The following is a 24,498-nucleotide window of genomic DNA, read 5'->3' as shown; positions in this document are numbered from 1 at the left end:
AGATGAAAAAAATCTTTTAACCCACAAAACTGAGAGACTGGTTTCACAGAAGTTATTCTCTATAATAGCAGTAGTATCCTAGAGGGTTCACAAAAGCCTTGTGCCACTACATACTTAGAGGGAAATCCAAGAACCTGCTTATGTGAGTCCTCCCACAGTCCATCCCAAATGCAAAATCATTACACTTTAAACTGCTATTGACTTCAAAGCATGTGGCTGAAACTCTGTCCTGACAGAATTACATCCCTGTCTTGGAGTTGAGAGCCTGGAGTCCAGAGCCATGCCAAGTGGTTACAAAGGTGGCAGTCTCCCTCACTGTGGCCCAGCTAGCTGTGCAAATTCTCATCTTGCTAAAATAAATCTCCTGCCAATTCACATCTAAGTAGGTTTCTAACAACCTGCCCCCATGTAAGGCTGTTCAGATTCAGGCACCAGGCAATTGCTTCACCAGCGGACATAACATCAGCACTACACTACTAAAATGAGTCATTCTGCTCAGCACAGTCCATCCCAAAAGGAATGCAAAGCATCATTGGATTGAGTTCTTTCGTTCTTCACACCAGCACAACTCTGCTTTGAGAAATCCATCTTATGTTTCCACAGTATGATTAAGTGAACAGTGGAAGCACTGAAACAGCAGATGAACTTTTCAACCAGAGTTAGCTGAGGGAATACATTTTAGTTGCAGACACAATTATTCTCAACTACTAAATATATTAAAATACCAGCACTCAAACCAAACCCTGCAGACAGCACTAGGAAGGCATAGCCATGATGCAGGACTAATGTTTCTGCAGACGTTTGGGAATACTGAAAGTTCGAGTTGTTTCAGCACATAGTACTTAGGGCAAGTTTTACTACACACTGCAATCTGTGACTGCTCTAAGTCAAGTTATGGTGGCCTTGAAATGTTCCCTGTTCCTCTCCATCAACTTTTGAAGCCCACTAGCTAAATTGGACTGCTCCAGCCTAACAGAGTCCCAACAGCAAATCTGGCACGCTCTCCTTTCACACCTACAAAACAGTTCTGCAGACAGACAACCATCACAAGGGGGCAAGAGACTTAGGAAACCACTCAGAATTTCAAGGCAGAGGAAGGAGGCACTGAATAGAAAAAGTACCCACAGGTGCTAACAGGGGCATCCAAGAGTTCAGAGGACACATATGTGCAAAGTTCCACACTTTGTTAAGACAACCACAGAATCATTAAGGTTGGAAAAGACCTCTAAAATTATCACGTCCAAGCATTAATGCAGCACCACTGTGTTAACCACTAAGCCATGTTCTCAAGAGCCACATGTACATGTCTTGTGAATCATGAAGCTTACGCCTAACCTACAGTCCCCTAACGCAGGCACAGCCTCCTGAAACGTTCACCGAGCAGAGTGGGACCTCAGCACATGTGAAACATTCTCGCACTACTGTGTATGACACACTCAGACACACACACACACAAAAAGAAAAAAAAGAAAAGAGAGGACAAAGCTCCTCTATGTATGTCCTTTTTCCTTCCAGTTAACTACATCATTTCAAACCTGCTGCTCCATGCTGAACTCCAAGCTTCTATCAAGCTGGTTGTGTTCTTTGCATTCCTTTGCAAGACAGACAGATGACTGATTGCTAAAACAGAAAGCAATTAAAAAGTCAGAGAGGCTGAAACCTACACTACAGTAGATGCCATAAAGATAACTACATCCAGTGCATACTAATTGCAGGAGTCAACATGGAAACTCATAAAAGAGCCATCTATAATTCATGCAGTCTGGCAAGACAGGAGTTGTAAGTTATTCACTACAACTTACAGATGAATAAACTACATTAAACAGAAAGGGGAGGACGATGCTCAGCAACTGCTCTTCCCTCTCTGCCTACTAATGGAAGGAGATCTTACATTTTTCCAAGATGCTATTATTCTGTTGTTAGCAGGGTGAGGAAAGGGTGTCTTCCCCACAAAAAAAGGCAGAAACAGTCTTAACCTTTAATTGAGTCGACCCTGATCAGAACAAGCATTTTACCTCTGCAGCACCAGTATCCCTGCATCCTTCCACCCCATGGCCAGAGATTGTGTACACACACAGTTAAAATCTCCTCCTTCCCCTTTGCATTGCCGTGGTGAGAAAGAGCACAGACCATTCCCTGCTCTGTTCACACATTGCAAGCAGCAGATTCCTCCTGATTGCTCACATTTTCATGCAAGTCCCAGCAGAAAAATAACATCGGAGTTTATCAGATGGGTTTTGACAGAGGATGAAAAACCCCTCATTATTTTATGTGGGACTAAGCGTCAAATACCAGTCTCACACTGAAGGAAAGGCTCCCAACATGTGTTCCACCTGATAAAGAGGCAAGAGCTGTCCTCTTCCCTCCACCCGACAGCAGATGGGACCTGGAACACATGCTGTCACAAAAAGGCAGCAGCAGCAGCAATTCCTCCCTCGAGGGAGGACAGAGTGATCACATTTAGAGGTGACTAAAAAAAACCCTCAGAAACTGCAGCATGTAGCTGTCTTCCCAGCCAGTTATTGCACATCTGAGCGCTGTGCAAGTATGCCCATCAAAGGAAAAAAACCCAAAAACCAAGGACCAGCAAGAATCAGCCCAGGCCCAGTATTCACATGTGAATTAAAACAAAACAAAAAACCAAAGCAACAGGTTTCCATAAACGTCTAATAAATGATTACAAAACAGCAGTTTTGCTCATGTCCCTTTAGAACTCTACTGTTAAAACCCTGCAGGTGCTGCCAACACCTGAAGATGCAGAAGAAACCATAAATGAAAGAATAATCACTAAAAATCAGTGTACACTTAGAAGATATTGTATCCACTGCTACAGCCCTAATGGGTGGGTGTGGGGAGGGGAAGGAGACATACTCTTATGGCAGATGGCCAACCACTAGTTGCAGTCTTGCTCCACTGCCAGCATTATTTCCATACTGCAAGACATAAAGGGTGACTGACCACTTACAACTCAACAAGGCGGCTGGAGGATCCCATGGCTTGGAATTTTAAAAGCCAAAAGACTGAAGGATCTTTTATTTAAAAAAAACCCAAACCTTTAATTTAACCGCAATGCAAGAACTGCCAGATGGGATCCCCTAGCCTGTATCCCCCAAGACATGGACATCACTGCAGAGGGCAGAACTGCAAAATCTCTCCCTGGGCAGATACACATGCTAACCCATCCTACCACACAGATATGCTTCTAAAGAAGAACAGACTAATTATACCCACTTGATTCCTAGCAACAGAGTTCTCCTTTCATTCAAGCTAAGGAAGCTTCTTTCTGTTTTGTTTTAAATAATCAAGGCCCAGTGTTCCACAGTGTGGGCCCGTGCATGACCACTGTGACAGTAACCCAGACACACAGAGGGTTTAAGTAGCACTGAGGCAGGTCAAGCCCTTTCCACCACATTAGGCTCAGATCCAAAACCACAGAGAAGCAATGCCAGCTTAAATTGCCATGTTTAACTTAGCTTCAGTTATTTCACAAATAACTGGCAGTCTCAAGCAATAACCACTTCACAATCAATGCCAGCTATGCCCAAGTACCTGGAATACCTGGTAAACTCACCTTACTTATGCTCCAGTACTCAAGCTTTGAGAGCTGCAGAGATCAGCCCAGCACAGTCCCATCCCTTGGCAGAGCCTCCTCATTTTGACAGAGCATTTACCCATTTCGAGCAGTGTTTTTAAACTGTTCAAGAGAAAGAAACTGCAGCCATATTTAAACAAAAAAAAAATCCAAACTGAAACAGAAAGAACCAAGAGCATCATTTTTAAAAGCTCTCAGCCCACAAATCATCCTCCTTATTTCCACATCTCCAGAAGTTCTATCTCCCCTCCCCCAGCTACATGCCTGAACAAGAAAGTTCACTGTTGCAGATGTCAGGACAGGCTCCCTTTTCCAGCACAGCACAGAGCAGCCTTGGCTCTGGTTCCACTTTTGCTCGCAGGAAGGCAGGGCTTCAACCACTCAAAGTACTTGCCAGAGTCAGAGCTTGCTAAACAGGGAAGGAAAAATAAAGGCCTCGTGTTAAAGTATACTCAAAGCCCATATAAGCAGGTTTCCTGGAGAAAATCTCGGTTCCAGAGGAAATGACTAGATACGGCATAAATATATTAATGCACACAGTTAAACACACCCCCACTACTCTGTGCCTAAGTTACTTGGCTCTGAGTCCTAACTAGACATAAGCAGCAGCAGCAACTCAAAGCAGTCAAATCATTAATCATTCTTCCATTCAAAAGTTCCCAATCCATAAGATCAATGTAGAGCACAAGGCGCAGAATTAAGCCCTGCTATCCTCTAATGTGGAATAATTTCCAGTACAATGTACTCTCATTTTAAATACATGTACATATTTACAACAATTGCACCTTGTTAAATGCAGATATTTGCCTTTTAACAATGGGGGTGGGGTAAGAAATATGTCAGAAAACTACAACATTGTCAGCTCAAGTCAACAGCATCCCATAGGCACAGAGGACACTGCAATGCAAAAAGCCACAAATAGATGAAAGTTTGCATTAACCTGTAAAAAGTGAGTTTTTCCTGAGGTGAAAAGGCACCAAGACAGAGACCTGCAAAGAGGAAACCAATGTTTTTACAAGCAAAATTCCTGCAACTTCTTTGTTGCTAGGAAAGAGCAAGAAGACAACCCAATTATCATTAGTGGATGAAGCCATCCAAGAGCCTCAATTAGACTGAGGGGAAAATGCCACAACAGTTCAATGCTAATTGGAAATGCAAACATTTATCATCAGAGTAGCACTTGCTCCTGTGTACAGCTCCATTGTGTTCACTGCAGCTAATGACAGTAGGAAACCCAGTGTTCCACAGTTTTTATCTAACGACTGGCAAAGCTGTCACATTCCCTTAATTGCTAGCCAGGGTTTTCATACTGGCAGTAGTTTTCAGTTAAAGGAAATCATAAAGATTAGTTCAGTTTCATGTTGCTTTAGCAAAGTTTTGGTTTTTCTTCAAAGTTGGGGAAAGAGAATTAATAGGTCTTCTAAGACAGAATGAGCTCTGCATCAAATATAAGATTTTTGTAGATAAACTGAATTGAGAGACAAGAAAAGCACCACCAAATACCTAGAACTGTGAGAACTAATTTAGCATCAATAAAAACAAGTAATCTGACTGCACATAAATCTGCTTCAAGTTTGCAATGATTAGTCCTTCAAGTGTGATACATTAAATGCTCTAAGAGCAGTTCACTTACAAGGGAAATGAAAAATCTAGGGTAGCTTAGGGTTCCCTCTTAACTGGACTTTCACAGTAGAACCTTCTTTGCTGGTAGAACATCAGTTCTGTGTTTATAATTATATGCTATGTAGCAGAACGCCCTATTCTACCCACTCTACAATTCCAGAACATACAGGAGTAACCACAGAAAGCGTATGTGGCAAGGTCTCACATCCCTAGACTTCCTTACTTGTACCAAATGGACAGCAGAGCATTCACTAGTCCATTAAGAATCACAATCGTTTAATTTAATGAGCAGAAGTTTGTTTTTAGGAAGTACCATGAAGCCTTTTATCACATCATTTACTCAGATTCCAATCATACTTACTGTATGTCAGTAGAGAAAAGAAAGCTCTATAGGACTCGCACAAAGGAACTGCTGTTTCTGCAATATATTACAACCAAGTCTGCATTAGCACTCAGTTAAATAAAGCCCATGAGCCAAGTGAACTATTTTTACTCCACTGAACAAAAGGAAATATAACAACATCACTTATTATTACAGTGGCAGCCCGTTTTAATGCACCATGTAATTAGGAGTAGGAGTTAATTAGAAGACCAGATATAGTAGGCAAGGTTTTCCTCAACATCTTTGTGCAAGTCTTTCTGGGGCATGGATCTCCTTGCTGTGTGTTCTTGCTAAAATGACCCAAGTAACTTTAAGTAGGATGCATGGATCTTCACTGAGACCCATTTAAAACTCATTCCTTCTCAGGAAGTAGCAACATCAATTGCAGACACAAAACCCAGGGCAGCAGAAACTGATTGAGCTCCCATACACAGCCGTCAGCTCCTCCAGCAAGTGACTTGCTTCTTTCAATCCAGTTCCCAGTGGACGAGCATCTACATCATACAATTAGCAACAATATGAACTGCAAATTCAGCAGAATTGGGATTTCACTGATGGATGGATTGCCAGTGTGCATGTTTTATTCATCTCAAGACTGCTTTGTCAGGATAGTGGTATATCCTCTGTGTACTTAAAATGCTAAAAATCATTTTATGGTCACTACTGAGAAGTAAAGAACCTCCATAGGCAATGTTGTACCTTTGCTAAGTGCTAGCCAATACTCAACAGATTTCCAAAATGAAGACAACAAGGAAGGACAGATGCACGAGGAAGCCACAGGAGCCAAGGCATTTTGATCAGTATAGTACTCCCTCCCGTTTCTGTAAGTCACCTTGCTCAAGTCCCATGGCTACTTCCCACTTAAGGTCATCAGCAAATGAATTAGCCTCCCTGTGAGAGCACAGCATGCAGCAAATCCAGATGCCGTTTTCTGATCATCCTTCCCTAATTCCAATAATTAAGATTGAAGGATGTTCACTACCAGCAAACTCTCGTAGAGGTTTCTGCTACCTACACATAACCCCAAAGCTTCCTCGCTGTTCAGGCACTCCAACAACTTCAATTTCAGTACCCACCTCAGGTTCGCTGATCACGCTCCCTCTCTCTCCTATTGTAAATCCAAGGTAAGAGAGTCTGAAATGAGATACTTCATATTCTATAGTTAGCACACTCTCACCTTTACAGTAACAGATCTGTTTCCTAAAAAACTCAAGATACAAACAGAGCAGTCACTTTTGGAAACAGCTATTTCACAGGCCACAAGGAATCTCAAGGTTGGTCCTTAAGCATACCCAGGAGGAAGGCATGGGGGCTCCAAACAATTTTGTGCTCTCCACTTCATGGCATTTACATCTGCCTCACGTAAGCACTGCCTTCCTCTTTGCTGACACTAACATCTGTACAAACACTGTGGCACAGCACCCTAATCTCCCTTTCCTGTTCTTACCCTCCTTGCAGAGGGATGCAGTGAAATGAAATACACTTGCTGCGGTGAAGGGGATCCTTCAAACCAATCCAGAACAAAGCATGACCTGATGGCTTAAGTGAACTGTCTCCTTTGCAAAAGTATGGCTTCTTCTACTCTTTCTTTCCAGCTGTTTCCTTTGACCCAAGTTTTCATGGAATCATAGAAAAGCCTTGGCTTGGAAGGGACCTTAAAAGTCATCTTGTTCCAACTAGATGCCATAGGCAGCAATTCCAACCCCTACATCAGGTTGCTCAGGGCCACATCCAACCTCTTCCTCCATTCCTGGTTATTCTTATAATGATGGTATTTACAGGTGCTGATTCACAGCCTCCCAAGATACACACGTTTGGCTGCTTTTATTTTTAAGAAAAGTCTCCCCAGGCTGGAAATAACTTGTTTTTCTGTGAACACTCTTCAATTTACATGTAGTTTTATCTGAGGAGATTAAATATTCTACTTTGATAAAAGCCTCACAGTTTTATCAGTCTTTGTTGTTCTATTAAAATATTATAAAGCAGGCATCTAAATTTGTGGCCTACTACTTTGTAAGGTCCTTTTTAACTTTAAAAATAGAAGTTGGATTTGAAGCTAATATATAGTCTTCAAACTTCCAGTATGGTTTGAATTTACATATGCATAGGTGAAACTTCCCCCAAGGGTTTCAATTCCTAAAGACAATTAAAAATCTGCAAAAAATAATGCTTTATTTCTGACAAAACTGAACCAAGATGTCTTAAATAGAAGTGGTCAAATCCCAAATCATGACTTTTTGAAATGGGCTCTCAAAAAGCAGCCTTGAGAAAATAAGCCCACAATTCTGTCATTTTAGTATCTTATATAATCAGCAGACAGCTTCCATTTCTGATCTGAGATGATGTATTGTCTCCAACCCCTGTTCCACTGGCTCCTAACCTTTTCTTCCCCATAGAGCATCTGTAGTCTGAGTATTTCCCTGGAGATTAATTAACTGCTCCTTCCTCAAAGGCTGAGATTATTGGCATTTTTCTCTGACTGCATTTCTAAGCATTTAAGAGACCTGTCAGGACAGAGAAATAAATAAATACAGAAAAATTATAATTCATCATTCTCTCTGTCAAGATATCACAGGTAAAGAGAAGAAGAGAAGACCTAAGTTTTGGCTAACATCTGTAAAGACCATTTTCTATCCTGCATGCCTGGATATAATTTACATAGCATTTCACATCCTCTTTTAATGCCAGTATCCCGAGGGAGAGGGTGGATTAGAATATTGGTATCACTAATTTAGGAGGCAGTTAGACCAACAACAACAAACCAGAGGTGTATGTAGGGTCAAAACAATCTAGTTAGAATTCTATTTTAATTAAAAATCAGTCAAATAGTACTATTATGCTTTAGATGTGGTTCCAATCCAGCACATCTTTTTTAATACTTCAGTTCCACACACAGAAAGTGATTGAAAAAACACTGTAAACCACCAGAATCATCCTTTCTGTACAGCAAGTTCCTCTCCCAGTTAGAGAGCTTGGGAAGATACAGAAATAAATGTTCCAATGTCAGTCATCCACTTAAAGTAAGCTACTTAGTAAAAGAAACAAGAAAAAAAAAGATAAAACAAAGGCAGCATACATCTCGGGCCAGTGCGACCAGCAGGTGGAGGAAGGTAATTCTCCCCTTCTACTCCACACTGATGAGACCCAACCTGGATGCTGCGTCCAGCTCTGGGGTCCTCAGCATAAGCAGGACTTGGACCTGTTGGAGCGAGTCCAGAGGAGAGCACAAAGGTGCTCAGAGGGCTGGAGCACCTCTGCTCTGGAGACAGGCTGAGACAGTTGTGGCTGTTTAACTTGGAGAACAGAAGACTCTGGGGAGCCACTTCCTAAAGGGGCCACAGTAGAGCTGGAGAGGGACTTTGCACAAGGGCATGTAGTGAGAGAACAAGGGGGAATGGCCTTAAGCTGAAGGAGAGCAAGCTCAGATTAGATATTAGGAAGGAATCCTTTACTGTGGGGGTGGTGAGGCACTGAAATAGGCTGCCCAAGAAGCTGTGGATACCCCATCCTTGGATGTGTTAAAGGCCAGACTGGACAGGGCTTTGTGCAACCTGATCTAGTGGAAGGCAGTCTCCACGGCAGGGGGGTGAAACTAGGTATTTAGGGTCCCTTCCAACACAACCATTCTAGGATTCTATGAAATCCTGTTTTCTCACTCATCATCCCACTGCCTGCAAACATCACATCATAGGGCACTTATTTTCTCATATTTCCCCCTTTTGCCTCCTTTGTGAAAAAATAACATGCATCTCTTCTCCAACTGCACAATTCACATGGTTTTGCTTTTAAAAATAGAGAAAATAAATATTTCAAACATGATCTTTCATTTCTGGTTTCGCTCTTATGTGGTCTGTGGGGCCCTGTTGCAAGGAAACAGCAGCAGCACAGGTGCCAGAGCCAGTTACCTGCCTGTACCTGGGGAGCTGAACTGGGGAAGTTGGCAGAGGGAGCAAGGCACAGGTCTGTAGTACAAAAGGAAAGTGTGGATGTATAAGCATGTATATACACACATGTATGGCCAGACTTTGTGAATGCAGATTTGGGCAGGGCTCTCCCCACGTGCCCTTCCAGCCTGCACAGTGGATTTTTAAGGTGAGGTACAGCGTGCACAGAACTGGCCCCACCGTTTCAGTCCTGAGGTCCATTTGCCACGGCTGAGCGAGCTTGCACAGTGACAGGGAAGTCCTCGGGACTGTCACAGCACCCGGTACTAACCGGGGCTGACCCTGCTGAGCATCCGAGATGTGACGGGATGGGATGGCAGGGAGGCATTGAACTGCCAGGGGACGGTCCCACTGAGACTCGAACTCAGGTCCTTGGGATTCAGAGTCCAGAGTGCTCTCGTTTACACCACGGGACCGCCCACATATGTGTGTATGTGTGCATGTGTGTCTGTAACTTGCACCACCCAAGTTACACCCTTATTTTGTTTATTCACAGATAATGAGAAAAAACATAATAATCCTCAAGTAATATAAAGTCCTAAATAGAAAAAGTTGTAGAAAGTTATAAAGTACAACAGAGAGCTCTGAATTCCTTTAGTTTGGTATTGCACATTGCCCAATTACTTCTGTAAGTATCCATACACAGGATCTTGTTTCTATCAACTGGAATCTATATTAAATTATAAAATAAATAAATCAATTCTCCAGAGGCATATAAACAAGGTTGTTGTCCAAATCCACAATGACCTCATGCACACAGGTTATTCAGCCACCACGACTCACTACACTGAAATACACTTAGGAATTTAATGAGAAAAGAAAGCTAAGACATTTCTTGAGCCCATTTCCTCTAACAAGACACTTGTGGGAGGCAAGGTTGGGCAGCTCAGAAAAGGCTAACCTCACAATTTCCCTTCAGGCTTCTGCTGAAGAAAGAAGAGATTCAAGGTCTTGCAATTCCAGAAATAGAAATCCTCCTCTGCAGACATTTTTTTCTACCAGGTCAACACACAGAGGATAGTGATGGGTCCCCAGACATCACATTCACCACTCCTTATCCTGTTGAGCCTTCAAGTCTGCCAAAGTCAAATTACCAATGCCTGTGGCTTATTGGGAGAAGATGCCAACAGACAAAAGTAATAAACTTCCTAAACCACCAGGACTATTACATATTTTTCGCATTTGAGTGTAGAAGTCAAAGGAACTGGTGGGAAGAAAATGGTTTTGCCCATCCTGGTGTTTCATACTAAGACTAAACTTCAGCTGTGAAGCCCTTGTGCCTCCACTACTGCCTGCATCCCTCAAATATCACTGGGAGGTAAGGCAGGATGGTTTCAGAGCGGTGAATGTGCACATGGTTACGAAGAACTGGGAAGATTTTCCTTATTACAGGCTTTCCACAGCTTTGAGAAATGAGGAGACAAAAGCTCACTTCTTGATGTTTGGACAGGAGAGTAGACCCAAAACATTCTCCATGAATGTGCAGAAGTGGTGGGTGAGTGACCTTTACACTCCAGAACAAAATCACTACAAAGCAGCAAGGTCTTAGTTGAAGTTACCACATTTTTACAGGACACAGTCAGAAAGCCAGTGCAACTTGGCTTTGCATGCCTGCAGGATTAAGCACGGCCATCCAACACTAAGCCATGCTACAGTCCTGCAGGATCAGGATCACAGCTGAGCTACAGCTTGGTGGTCAGTAGGGTCAAACCCCATCTCACCTACACACACAAACCCAGCACAGAATACTGCGGTGTGAGGACACAGGACCATATGGCAAGAGCACCTCTGAAGATGGACTGAGGCAGCCATATGAGTAGGAAGCTGATAAAAGAAGTAATGTTTGGTGTGAACCTTTTCTGTATCATTAGTGCTTACGCTAATTATTATAGCCAACAGCAGCAGTCACTTTGATGGGAGGCTGAACAATAGTCACACAGCTGTCAACAGCATTCAAAGAGCCAAATCCTTAAGAGTTCATCGTTTTGGGGCCAGAACAGAATCCATACAGCAAGATGCACTGGACTGAAGCTTTCCAGGGCAGAAAGCTTGGGAGAGTAAATACAGCTGATGCAGACATTAAAAAACCAAGTGCGTTTTCCTGTTTCTCAGGGGGATTTAAACAGCAGGTGAGTGGGTCTGGTCTGTGGGACACGACTCTTTTTTATTTCAGCTATTTAGATGCAAATTGTTCTCCCTCCCTTCCCCTCTCAACACCATCTGTTATCCCAGAGGTTTAGATTGTGCTTAGGATGTAGGTTTTGGGGGAGGGGGATACAGATGAAGCATTGAGAGAATTTTAGATGATGCCACTATTTCCTCTGGGGCACAGTTTTGAAGAGAAAAAAAAATCACTTTGCAATACTATTATATAAAATTAGGATTTTTGTCTCATTCTATTCCACTTTTCTTATTGACCCCAAGGATTTCCTACCCTAGAAAGTATTCCTTGTCCAGCTTTTGATCAACAAGCCACACTATATAGTGACATTTATGGCAGGTTGCTATGGTGTTAGCAAAGGGCATGAGCTGTATTGCAGGAAGTACCAGAGATTCAAGGAATTAAAGTCCTAAATAATAATAATGAAGGCCTTCACTACAAGGCCCAGTATTTAATGTCCTTTTAGTGCTAGTGAAGCTACCTCATCTCTGTCTGACTTTCCCAAGTGAACAGAAATGTACTTCCAAGAACTGTTGAGAGATTTGATTCATTAAATACTTCACCCAGGGCTCTGGATTCTTCATAAAGGAAAGATTATGGGTGACAGCACAGAGGGCTCTTGCAGGAATTTTGAAGATGATACAGTATTAGGAGCAGTGGCTGACAGACCAGATGGGTGTGCTGCCACTTAGAGGGGTATGGACAGAGTGGAGAAATGGGGGAACACCAACCTTGTGAAGTTCAACACAGGAAAATGCAAAGTCCTGCTGTTTGGGAGCATGGACTGAGAACCAACCAGCAGAAAGGAATCAAAAAATCAGAGAAAGACATGAGATTCCTGGTGGACATGAAGTTGAGCCTCCAAAGCACCTTTGTAGCAAACAAGATCAACAGCATCTGGGTCGCATTAGGAAATAAATGCCAGCAGGTCAAGTGAGGGGATCCTTCCCCTCTGCTCAGGGCTGGTGACACACATCTGGAGTGCCAGGCCAAGTGCTTGCCTCCCCAGTACAACAGAGACACAGACATAATCAGGAGAGTCCAGCAAAGGTTCACAAAGACAATTAAGGGACTGGAGTATCTGGTATATGAGGAGAGGCTAAAGGAGCTCAGGCTCTTCAGCCTGCAGAAGAAAAAGTTCAGGAGGATCTTGCTAATATGCATAAATACCTGATGGAGGTGCAAAGAAGATGGCCCCAGGCTCCTCTTGGTGGTATCCAGCAACAGGACAAGAGTCAATGGGCAGAAACTGAAATACAGGAAATTCTATTTAAACATAAGAGCAACAAACCCCACAACAAAGACACACTTTTTATCTGGGAGTGAAAGGGATGGACACAAAATCACAGAACAAGTTGCCCAGAAAAATAATGGAGTTTCCATCCTTGGGGATGCTCAAAACCCCACTAGACAGGACCCAGAGCAAACTGCTCCAGCTGCCATCACTTTAAGTTGGGGGCTGGACTACACTCCCCACAGAGGTTCCTGCCAGCCTCATCAATTCTGCAATTACAAGCCATACAAAGTGAAAGGGAGGCTTTATAGAAAAGAAATACAAAAAATCTTTCAAAACGCTTGTCTGAAGTGAATGTTTTTATTCCTCAGCATCCAAGGCCCCAGTTTAGTGATGAAGACAAATTAAAAGAGGTGGTGACAACCTTGAGCAGAAAATCAGCAGAAGAGTTGGGATCAGTACTACAACACCCCTGTTATGAATTTTAATGTGTGGAGTACAGTCGCAGTACTTGGGAGATATAAGCTCTTGTCCTGTTTCCTCACACAGACCTCATTTGTGATCCTGAAGGCAGGAGAGGGGGGAGAAAGTGCAAGTACTTCTTGTTTGCTCTGCCCTCCTCTGATCCGTCAATCACCTCTTTAAAGAAAAAGGAATTCAGGTAGAGAGCACACAGCATGAAAAAGTCCCCTTCCAGGTACCTCTGCTTCTTCAGTTAGCACATGAAACACATTATCAGTTAAATAAAAAAAAAGAAAAGAAAAAGAGAACTATGTATGCAATCCTGATGGCAAACCCAATGGCAGAGGGTAAAAGGGGCATAGAGGAACACAAAAACCCTTCCTCGCCCTTACAGTCCAGATGATGGGACAGAAGAGCCCTCCTGAGCTCGATATCTGAATAGGTAGAGACCACCTAAGGGGACGAATATGTGGTGGTGCATCCCCCCAGCCCTAGGCCACACTATGATCCGAGAAATGCTTGGAAGGAGGAAAACACAGTGAGTGCTGCAGCACCTCAGCTGCAGCTGAGCAAGTCCTTAGGCTGCCCTTGCTCAACATTCAAGGCTGACACCAAGATAGGCTGTCAGACTTTAATGGTGATGCTCCACTGAAGGGAGGGAAAGTAGCTCTTATTTCAGCTGGGAAGGCTTCCTGCCAGACAAGGTTTGCACAGCAACATTTTCTGAAGGCGTCTGGGCTGTTTTTCTGTTTTTACTATTGGGATATTGTTTGGTTTCTTAAGTGTTCTCAATACAACATTTTTCGTCTTTCTTGCACAGACAGAAGAGGCCAGAACAGCATATAATCTCAATTATTTGGTGACAGTCGGGAACTTCAGGTACCTAATTTCAAACTATTAACTTCTAAAATACATTTAATTCAATTTTACTGGAATGCAATATACTGACAAAGTTGTAGGCATTTCATAGAAACATTTTCCTAAAAAAAAAATCAGTTATCTGAGCAAACAATGTTTCAATAAATTTGTGCTGATATTTTGAAATAATTTAAAGTTTTCATTTTAAAATAAAAGGGGTTGTATTTTCTCCATTTAAGAAAAGTAGAGTTTTTAGAAGACCAGTGTTTCCCCCACACATTGAGAGTCTTCTTCATCCACTGCTCTAAATCACCAGCGAATTTCTCTTTCCAAATCTCTGGCATTTCACCAGCCTTACTGAGAATCTAAAGAACAGTTACTGGAAATGTTTTTAGTTAACAAATTTCTTGTTCACAAACCTAAGCACATGTATAAATTTTAAGGGCTGCAATCCTGAAGTTTGATCTCTAATACAAGACAGAGGCACCAAGTCTCAGTCTACTTTACTTTAAAGAGGTCATCTGTGATGGCTAAGGGGTACTTAGCCTTGATGCCAGCAAGCCACCCACTGAAAACAGTGAGAGTTTGGCCCAAATCAGGATTTCAGGATTTATCCCATAATGCCCTGTAACACTTCCCACACAGTTCTACCTGACAGCTTCTGAAAATTGGCAAAATGTGAGGGACACGCCACACTATCACAGATAAGGTTTCCAAGGATGTATTTTGTAACAATTGAATCCAAGCAATACCTGTCTGCATATGCACATATTCTTGCAATTCCAAGGGGGTTTAGCATGCTGATTTCAAAATCACAGTGGCTAAAAACACCTCTCCTAAAGCTATTCAATGTCAAATAAACCAGACTTTTCAAAAGCAAAAAACCCACACAGCAGCTGCATCCAGGACATCACTTAACTCTGCAATAATCCCTCACCTTTGGTTCCCTGCTGTTATTCGTGATTAGATAAGTAACACCGACAAAACAGATGCTCTTCTAGAACCTCTTTCCAGCACCACCTAAATCCTCATCTTTTCCCACAGATACCTCCAGAACTGCCCTAAAATAACTACTGCCACCCTCAGTACAACCTGGGACAAGGTGGATGGGTGTACAGACAGGAAGCACTGAGCTCTGAGAGGCCAATTGTTGCCCAAACACTGCCTTTGAGCCCAAATCTAATGGCATGGTTGCTCAGGAAACCATCCTAAAACTAGTGGATGATCTTTCCCATACCTGTTCCACACTCTTAACAGGTAAATATTTACCAGATAAGTATATGATAGAGCTGAGCATTTACCCTGAGGGAAACTTGTCTATGAGCCCTGTTCAATCCAATCTGACCTTTATCCTGTGGGGAGCCAAGAAACAACCAGTTCCTGTATTCCATGAGCCAAAGGTACAGTATCACTGCTCTGCATGGGGGGACCTGGATCCTGCCCAAACTGAAGTCACTGATATGAGAGACAGAGACAACAGCATAGGGTCTGTGGCATCTAACCCGTAAAAAGATCCTTTATTTGGAACCCTGGAGGCAGAAGGAGCTTGCACATGACAGGATTAACACCTACAGTAAAACTCAGATAGGAGCCCTGTAAATAATCAATGCAGCACTGGAATACAATAGGTAAGAGGTACAGCCTCTTCAGCTATCCCAGTAGATCCCGGGCAACAACCAACAAAAAATAAGACAAACAAACTTCAAAAAAAAGTTTAAAAGATAGTCAAGGACAGTGGGTCTTTCGGGGATTGAAACATGACTCATTTTGGAACAAGAGTACAACTAAGCAGACACACGGCTGAACAGACAAGACAGGTTCCACTTTAAAGGCAGCACTTAGTTATCAAGCAAGAGGAGTCTTCACTCAAAGGGTGAAGGAAAGACAAAACAACACATGACGGAAGGAGGGGGAAGGGCGGGGAGGGAGGGAGGGAGGAAGGGAGGGAAGGAAGGAAGGAGGGAAGGAAGGAAGGAGGGAAGGAAGGAGGGAAGGAAGGAAGGAGGGAAGGAAGGAGGGAAGGAAGGAAGGAGGGAAGGAAGGAGGGAAGGAAGGAAGGAGGGAAGGAAGGAGGGAAGGAAGGAGGGAAGGAAGGAGGGAAGGAAGGAGGGAAGGAAGGAGGGAAGGAAGGAGGGAAGGAAGGAGGGAAGGAAGGAGGGAAGGAGGGAGGGAAGGAAGGAAGGAAGGAAGGAAGGAAGGAAGGAAGGAAGGAAGGAAGGAAGGAAGGAAGGAAGGAAGGAAGGAAGGAAGGAAGGAAGGAAGGAAGGAAGGAAGGAAGGAAGGAAGGAAGGAAGGAAGGAAGGAAGGAAGGAAGGAAGGAAGGAAGGAAGGAAGGAAGGAAGGAAGGAAGGGAGGGAGGGAGGGAGGGAGGGAGGGAGGGAGGGAGGGAGGGAGGGAGGGAGGGAGGGAGGGAGGGAAGAAAAGAAAAAGAAAGCAAGAAAGAAAGAGCAAGAAAGCAAGCAAGAAAGGCAAACTTCCTCCATATTTGTCATGTTTATGTCTTGTATTCACTAAACAGGAAATCTTTAGAGCAAGCAAAAGCCTGTCTGCCCTTCAGTTCACAAAACCTTAATACCATAATCACATTTTTAAAATATTGCCTTCTTGAATGATGCAAATTAAAAGGTACAAGTAATTCTCTGACATACTATTGAAAACCACACACCAGCACAAAATAGCATTTTATCACAAACAAGTCCATTACCCTATTACTTATTTAACATGCATTAAATAGCATCCATATAGATATCACTGTCACTGCTAAACAAAAAAGTAGGAAATTCCTCATTTCTGGCCCCTAGGGTTTGAGTAAGAGAAGTTGAACTGCTCCTGCTCGGAGCAGGGTTTTGTCCTGCAGAAGTACTGCAGTATCTCAGCTAACATGGCAACTGTCCTGTAATTACGACATACACTTCATTGTCAATGAAACAGAAGGGACCTTTCACTTCAAAAGTAAGTTTTAAGGCAAAAGCAGAGGATGGCTTTTCAAACGATGATTGTGGAAGGACAAAGAGAGGAGATTGTGCATGTATATGGGTCAGTAAGGCACTCATGCAGACAACTGTGGCTGAGGATGGTCATGGGACACCAGGGTTCATAGGCCACACCAAAAGTGCTTTTATTTTCACAAAGTTAATAGAGTTGTGAACTACTCAGAAACAGCCCCAAATGAGAAGGCAGCCTGACAAGACAGAATAAGACACCCAGCTGGCTCCACAGTCTAGACAAAAATTTGCTTCTCTGAAGCTCTCTTATTTTCCATTCCTCTTCCAGAGTTAAAATTGGAATGGTATCAGTTCCCCTTTCCCAAATGGAAAGCCCTCTGATAGCAAACCAGATTTTGAAGCTTTCTAGCAACTATATAGATCAGGCCACCAGAGCTTGCTGCTTACACGTCTGTGTTCAGGGCATCTGCAGGGTACTCCTTGGATCAGTGCAGAGCTACAGTTGGATGTTATCCAGAGGTATTTTAGGAGAACAGAATCAGATTGCCACACAAACATAATTGCCAAGTTTCGATCTAATGTTTCAGCAATTTGCTTGACACGTTTAATTTCAGAGGGCAGATTGGTAGAGTAATATTTTGGTTTTATTAGTATGACCAAGTTCCCTATCACAGCACTCATATCTTTGGTAAGGAACAGGATTTCTTCAAGTTCTGCTTTTGATAACAGAGAGCATTATGAATTCTTTGTGCAGCTTGGAAAAAATATTTGGATAGAGTCAGTTTGGGGCAGTCAGTGAGAAAGATGAAAAGCAGTATTCTTTAATGATCTACTCCCTCCCAGAATCCACAAAACTGGAGCAGAGAATGCTGTGTTCTCTGCTCTCTTCAGAAGTCCATTCAGAAAGCTGGCCTTCAAGACACTTGTTGAGTATCTGGTTACTGCATTACCTGATGCTTTCAATTCTTTTAGCCCATAGAGAGCTAACTCACCTGGGGCAGGAGGCAAATTTCCCTGCCTCCTACCCCAAGGTGTTTAAGAGTTCAAATTCTGATCCCTCCTGAAAGGGCTGCCCAAGATCAGCATCCTTCTATGTTCCCATCACCAACTCATCATCCATCCAGCTCTTGCTCCATTTCTGAGCCTTGCTGGCATCTCGCAGCATCCCAGAGAATACACTGAGATGACAAGAGTGCATCAATATGCATTCATATCACCTGTTGAATCCTCATGGCATCCACTGTCATAAGATCCATAAAGAGTGGAGAGTCAGTGAGTATGATTTCCTCTTCACCGTTTCTTTTAAAAGACATTTTGGTCCCAATTCCCACAGAATTGCAATGCCACTTAAAGAGGACTGTTTGCTCATAGAGCTACATAAGAATTTGGGTTTCAGAGTAAAGCTGAGCTATCAAAAAAACAAGTTGCTTATACATCTTGTTTCTATCACAGACCAGATAGTAGAATACCGTTTATTAAACTCTGCCCATGTGAACTGTGCCTCTTCAAGATTTCAGAGCAAACAAATGAGTAAAGTTTTAATCTAGAAAGTGAGAAGATATTTAATTAAAAAGATTACAGACCTCTTAACTAATTACAAGAGGCATGTCATTCTGTGACACTGTTCATAAGAACTGAGCTCAACCTTCAGAAGCCTGTCATTTGGATTATTAATTTTTTAAACATAAAAAGGCTTAAACACTGAGCTTCAAGCCTAAGGGCATTTTGGTCTGCAAATTATTGACCATAGCAAATAGCAGATACATGATTCCAAGCACCAGCTTGATAACTAGGTTGAGCATCCACAGGCTCCACAAGTCCCAGACTTGCAGTCATCTGGAGGCACCAAAAATCCATTTTTTTCTCTGCAGCTCACAGAAGTTCTCTCCTTTCTTGGATCCTTGGCAAAGGGCCTTATTTCTGTTCTATTCCACTTTCTATGGGCTTCCCTGTCAGTAGAAATTCTCCCTTTTCCCTTACTTTTTGGCACAATCTTCACGCAGGAAGACAGGTTTATAGGAGAGCTTGAGCTTGTAAGAACTGCAACTTCCTACCCCACAAGTGAGACAAAGTGCTGCAAAGTCATGCTCTACGTAGTGACAGGAAATTAAGATTTTATTAATTTTGTTGGAGTCCTGCAGAGTCTATGAAAATCATTTAAGTCTTCAAGTCCCAAACACCACTGATCCCATCTGTCTCATGGGCTTGGAGCAGTTTCTGAAGAGCAGCTCACACTTCTGCAGGTGACCTCCTAGCCTTGGGCAAGAACATTGCTGGCCAGAGTTGTGACAACACAAAGGCAACAGGCGTCACTTGAGCAGAATCTGTCCCACAGTCCAAGAGTTACTGGTCACAGATCCCAAGAAAACTCCACTAGAGATATCAGAGGAAATATTCTTGCAGAAATCCACTCCCATGCTCAGACGTGGAGAAAGAAATGGCACAAAGCTCTCAAGCACTACTTTGGTTGCTCTTGTACTTGTTAGAGAAATCCACAAGAGCAGAAACCCTGGCATAGACGTGAGCCACTCATGCACACTGTGGTCTTTCAGTACCTGAAGGCTGCCTACAAGAAATCTGGAGAGGAACTGTTTACAAGGGCATGTAGTCATAGGACAAGAAGGAATTGCTTGAAACTAAAAGAGGGCAGGCTTAGATTTCATTTTAGGAAGAAATTCCTTACTGTGAGGGCGGTGAGACACTGGCACAGGTTGTGCAGAGAAGCTGTGGATGCCCCATCCCCATTCCTGGCAGTGTTCAAGGCCAGGTTGGATGGGGCTTTGAGCAACCTGTTCACGGCAGGGGGTTGGAACTAGGTGATCTTTAAGGTCCCTTCCAATACAAACCATTCTATCCAAACCCTGGGCTCCAGGCAGCTTGACATTGTTAAACCAGGATGCTGCCCAGGCTCCAAATACACCTCCAGTGTCAGTGAAGACTATGCTACAAACACAAGCACAGACCCAGGAGACAAAGATTGCAACATGATACCAAGATTTCAACAGATGCTCAAGCGCAGTCCCAGTTTCCTCTAAAATGAGAGGCTTCAGTGAGATACTTTGTGTGATTAAAACTACACAAAGCCTTGAGTCACTTGCTGGGTCACAATCCAGCTGATTCCAAGAATCTGTATGCAGGCTGCTTACCCAGAAATTAACCTACTGCCTCGGAAAGTGTTGCTTAATTTAGAAGAGTGATTACTTACAGCACCTGCTGCTAGCCTCACAGCCTTTGCTATGCCAGCTCCTCCAAAATTAATGCTGGCGTCTTCTAAAACTATTTACATAAGTAATTAAGGAAAGAACTAAAAAAACAGTGCTAAATGTATAACATAACAATCAGCTGGGTTATCAGCAGCAATTGAAACTGTAATTTCCAAAGTAAATAGTGTGACTTAAGGCTGTTTGAGCTGAAGTTGCACAGTCAGTCCTGGTGGCAGACTCCCTTTCTCAGCCAGGCATAAACAGCAAATGCACTGCACAAGAGGCACACAGCAAATTGTGTATATGTACGACACACCACCTCAGAAAAAGCACCAGACAGCAGGAGAACCTTCGCAAAAGAGGTGTCCTGGCTTTAAAGTCACATTATCTGTAGGCTTTAAATTGAAAGCCACGCCCACAGTAGGCTTGTCATGCAGTAGCAGGGAGCCCTTTGCAATAATGAGGGCTGAGGTCAGCAGGCAATGGAGAGAGGGAAGAAGGGAGGAAAGGACCAGAGAGAGTCCTGCAAAGGACCATGAAGATGCTGAGAGGACTGGAGTGTCTCTTGTATGATGAAAGGTTGACAGAACTGGGACTGGTCAGCTGAGAGAAGACTCAGGGGGATCTTTTCTATGAATATAAATACTTTGCAGCGGGGAGAGTGAAAGCAAATGGAGGCAGGTTCTTGTCAGTGGTGCCCAGTGACAGGACCAGAGACCATGGGCACAAACTAAAACACAGGAAGGTCCCTCTGAACATCAGGAAACACTTCTTTTACTGAGTGTGACCAAGCACTAGCACAGGTTGCCCAGAAAGGTGGTGGAGTCACCATCACTGGAGATATTCAAAGGTGTTTGGGCAGAGTCCTAGGCAATTAGCTGTGGCTAGCCTTGCTTGAGCACAGGGGGCTGGGCCAGACGACCTCTGGAGTTCCCTTCCAACCTCAACCAGTCTGTGATTCTGTGAAGACATGTACCTAAAGGCATAGAGACACCAAGAAGAGCCCTTCCAATGGTTTCAAGAGGCAATGCAAACCTTTATCTTAATTTTAACTACTGAATGCACATACTAATTCTGGTTGAGAAACAATGACATTTCAGCAATGGTAGCTGACATATTGCATGCTTCCTTCCAGGAAAAGGAGGGGTTCAGAATTAAACATATAAAACTTTACTACACAGGTCTGCCTCAGAGAAGAGTCAACCCACTCACTTGTGTGCACAGAATTTGGAAGCAATTCAGATTTTGGGGTTTATTTCTCTTCTTAATCAAGGCAGAGGTTATTTGCAAAAATTCAGCTGGGATCTTAAAACCCACTTCATGCACTCAGAAGGACTTTTTCAGAAAGCTTGAAAACATCCACCAGTCTACGCCTGCTTCCTCCCCTGACCCATTTATATCAAACTATAAAAGCTGCAAGTGTCCTACACAAAAAGGTTTGCCTTTTAGGAGGAGGAACAAAGAACCTAACATTCCTGTCTGAGTGCAACAAAAACAGTTTGAACAAGGTTTCAAAAGGTCGCAGTCATTACAGCCTCCCAGAACTAGAGGCACCCAGTTGCAATTCAAGCTACGCAGCTCATCTCTCTCAAGCCCAAAAGCTTGGCTAAGTTTGCAGGTCTTTTGGGGACACTAAGCAAAGTACCAGAGTGCCTCAGCTCCAGACACTGGCAGTCTCAGAAGCCAAAGCAAGCAAAGTAAAACTCGAAGTACTGAGGCTTGGGAGATCTATGTGGGCAAAATCTGACTTCACCCATTGCTTTGCAGCTGTGTAGCAGTCCCAGAAAGCACTGCACTTCATATTATTCCTCAGGATGTTCTTATTTCTTTGCTTATGGCTTATGTTTTGAAGCATCTTCTAATCTGTGCAGCTTTCAAAAAGAACCAACTATCTGCTGTTTCACTGTAAGATGAATTAATGAAGACTTGGTATAAAGAAACAGCCTGAGACTGTTTTAGAAGGGGAAATGAGCAAGAGTTTCTACAGAAAAGGATAATACTTCTTTCCCTACCCCCTTGGCCAACTCTGCCTGTACTAGAGGCTCATAAAATTTCAAGATTTTTTCCTGAATTTTAAGCAATGCACAGAAAACCATTCCTCCATAGAACACTACTCAGTGATAAAATGTTAGCAATTTGGGTGAAGACTATCTGCTGGCTAACACAGAATACCTTAAAGTGCACAATAGCTCTGCTACCCTTCTATAAACTGAGGACAGAGTTCAAGGGAGTTGAGAGAGGTCACATAAGTTTACATCAGAGGAGAAACACCTCCTGTGGGTTTCCAGACTTCTGTCCTGCTCTGGTTCTGCAATTTTTGTTTCCAGCCTCCAACTCCCTGCTAATTTTGCAAGTGACTCTGGAGCAAGGCACAGAGCAGGGATCTGCCACTGGGGCAGGCTGCCAGGCTGGAGCTTCTGGGGCTGGTACCACATCCAGAATGGGAACAGCTCAGAGAACAGGAGGAATTGGCACTGCTCTGCCATCCTTATCCACCTCCTGTGCAGCTTCCCCAAGCAGGGACATTGGCACTGCTCATTATCTTTTTCCTTTCCGTCTGAATGAGCCTCACAGATTTGTTCCTGGTTCACGCTACAAAGTGATTACAACACTTTACCCTACTCCCTATAGGCACAAGTGGCATGGAGCAGAGATTTGGATTACAGCTCCTGGCACAGCTTATAGTGTTCTTGTTCCAACCACCTATGCCAGGGATGGGACTTCCATTTCACAGAATCATAGAATCAGTAAAGTTGGAAAAGACCTTTAGGAACATCAAGTCCAACCATCAAGCCAGCACCACCACAACATTCACCATTAAATCGTGTTGTCAAGTGCCACATCCATACCTTTTCTGAACACTGCCAGGGATGGTGACTCCACCACTTCCCTAGACAGTCTGTTCCAATGCTTTACAACCCTTTCCTCGATAAAAAATTTACTAATATCTAATCTAAACCTCCACTGGCACATCTTGAGGCTGCTTCCTCTTGTCCTGCTAAGATGATGGAAATGTTCAAGCCTCATTGTGAAAAAACATTTCACAATCATAAATTTCTCTACTGTTTCTGCACTCTGAGGTGCTTAAAGGCGTCAGCACATCCTCTCAGGCTTACATGACTGACACTGACCTTGTCCCCCACTTCCCTCATCTAACAGATTCATCCAGGCTGAATCTGTTGACCTCCACTTGAGGCACATGCTCCAACCTACAAACTCAGCCCAAAGCAAAGCACATCCAAGCTGTGACATGACCATCAGATTCCTTTCTCTCTAAAGTGCACTCATTTACAATGCTCTGATGAACAGCTGGAGGACACGATTCAAACCAGCTTATCTTCGCCCCACCTCCCTGCTGATCTGCTCCTCCAAAGTGTTTCCCCTCCCTTCAAGGAGACTGATGGCAGATGCCCATCTGGGGCTGCAAACCCCCCATATCACCAATTACCTTCCATCAATTTGAAATCCTAAACACTTTTCAGATTGATGGCATGAACTGCCACTTCAATAAAACATTAAGAGTTTGGCATCAAACCCCTCCTTTCCTTCCCCTAAGATGACTACTTATTCTGATAGGAGAAGCCAAATTTCTAGACCGTCTGTAGAGACAGCTCTTGGGGCAGAAGCAGAAACCGAACAAAAGTTAACATTGCCCTCAGACAGTGGCATCACTGTTTGAGCCTGACTTAAAACAGTAAAAAGGAACAGTATCTGGCCTCTGTAGAGCATACCAGCCAAACCTTTCTAAGGTTTTGGCTTCAGAAAAAATAATTGCCAGCCACCACCAGGTTCAGCAGGATATTAGGAGGTCACAACTGAGCAATCTGTCAGCAGTTCAGCTTCTTCAACACCACACTGAGGTTCTGATAATGGGGTAGTAAAACCATCTCCACTATGTGAGACTTTCCGAAAGGGAGGGTCTCTTCAATCACTGCAAACAAGCAGTGGATGCTAACGACATGCCAGGTTTGACTCATAAACTTCATTAGCCTCTTTACAGAGTCTGTGGTTTGTTTTTCATATTTCTCTTTGTGCACAGTAAAAGAGATCTTCTTTTATTTGTATGCCACACTTCCAGAACTGCAACAATTGAG

The 24,498-nt window shown here is 43.3% G+C and overlaps 1 protein-coding gene across 14 annotated transcripts in view; it reads right to left on the bottom strand.

The window, feature by feature from the left end:
• The window catches only part of PAK1 (p21 (RAC1) activated kinase 1), a 73,026-nt gene that overhangs the window by 31,796 nt on the left and 16,732 nt on the right, over window positions 1-24,498 (bottom strand). For 5 of the 14 annotated variants that reach the window (XM_071557064.1, XM_071557055.1, XM_071557073.1 and 2 more), the window contains one exon: window positions 12,873-12,951. The exons of 5 other annotated variants lie outside the window; for them this stretch is intronic. The gene's annotated coding sequence lies outside the window, so the exon portion shown is untranslated. Of the gene's footprint in view, window positions 1-1,535; window positions 1,575-3,571; window positions 4,002-12,872; window positions 12,952-19,884; window positions 19,904-24,498 lie in introns of those variants that run through there. 4 more of the 14 variants (XM_071557101.1, XM_071557096.1, XM_071557090.1 and 1 more) reach the window with 4 other exon arrangements.

This window comes from Pithys albifrons, chromosome 1 (genome assembly GCF_047495875.1).
Source record: "Pithys albifrons albifrons isolate INPA30051 chromosome 1, PitAlb_v1, whole genome shotgun sequence".
Classification (NCBI taxonomy): domain Eukaryota; kingdom Metazoa; phylum Chordata; class Aves; order Passeriformes; family Thamnophilidae; genus Pithys; species Pithys albifrons.
This window is presented reverse-complemented; position numbering and strand designations above follow the sequence as displayed.